The sequence below is a fragment of the Mustelus asterias genome, unplaced genomic scaffold (assembly GCF_964213995.1).
Source record: "Mustelus asterias unplaced genomic scaffold, sMusAst1.hap1.1 HAP1_SCAFFOLD_1954, whole genome shotgun sequence".
Lineage (NCBI taxonomy): Eukaryota > Metazoa > Chordata > Chondrichthyes > Carcharhiniformes > Triakidae > Mustelus > Mustelus asterias.
Window position 1 is genome coordinate 46360 of NW_027591899.1, and position 1141 is coordinate 47500.

A 1141-nucleotide genomic window follows, 5' to 3' on the forward strand; every position below is an offset into this window, starting at 1 on the left:
GTGTTAGGGTTAGGGCTAGGGTTAGGGCTTTGGTTAGGGTTAGGGCCACGGTTAGGGTTAGGGTTTGGGCGAGGGTTAGGGCTTTGGTTAGGGTTTGGGTTAGGTTTTGGGCTAGGGTTAGGGTTAGTGTTAGGGTTAGTGTTAGGGTTAGGGCTAGGGTTAGGGCTTTGGTTAGGGTTAGGGCCACGGTTAGGGTTAGGGTTAGGGTTAGGGTTTGGGCTAGGGTTAGGGTTAGGGTTAGTGTTAGGGTTAGGGCTAGGGTTAGCGCTTTGGTTAGGGTTAGGGTTTGGGCTAGGGTTAGGGTTAGTGTTAGGGTTAGGGTTAGTGTTAGGGTTAGGGCTAGGGTTAGGGCTTTGGTTAGGGTTAGGGCCACGGTTAGGGTTAGGGTTAGGGTTTGGGCTAGGGTTAGGGTTAGGGTTAGTGTTAGGGTTAGGGCTAGGGTTAGCGCTTTGGTTAGGGTTAGGGTCTGGGCTAGGGTTAGGGTTAGTGTTAGGGTTAGGGTTAGTGTTAGGGTTAGGGCTAGGGCTAGGGCTTTGGTTAGGGTTAGGGCCACGGTTAGGGTTAGGGTTTGGGCTAGGGTTAGGGTTAGTGTTAGGGTTAGGGTTAGGGCTAGGGTTAGGGTGAGGGCTAGTGCTCGGGCTAGGGTTAGGCTTAGTGTTAGGGTTCGGGTTAGGGCTAGGGTTTGGGTGAGGGCTCGTGCTCGGGCTAGGGTTAGGCTTTGTGTTAGGGTTAGGGCGCGGGTTTGGGTTAGTCTTAGAGTTAGGCTTAGGGTTATGCTTAGGGTCAGGGCACATGCAGAATCACGCCCTTACTCAACACTCCGTGCGCACAAGGACTCCACATTGACTCCCCACGCCCGCACAGGCGCCCCTCGCGCCGGCCACACTTTCAAATTGCTCCCCTAGTCGCGCATTAAGCCCGCCTACGGTTATTAAAGCCAACCGCCGCCGCCAGCCGACGTGGAACTCATTAACCAATTCACTTTTCGACATGGAACTCATTAACCAATTCACTTTGGGTCTGGGGGAAAACAAGTGCTTTGGGGCAGGGCAAGCGCAGGAAAACACCCTTACTACACACCCCGTGCTCACAAGCACTCCACATTGACTCCCCACGCCCGCACAGGCGCCCCTCGCGCCGG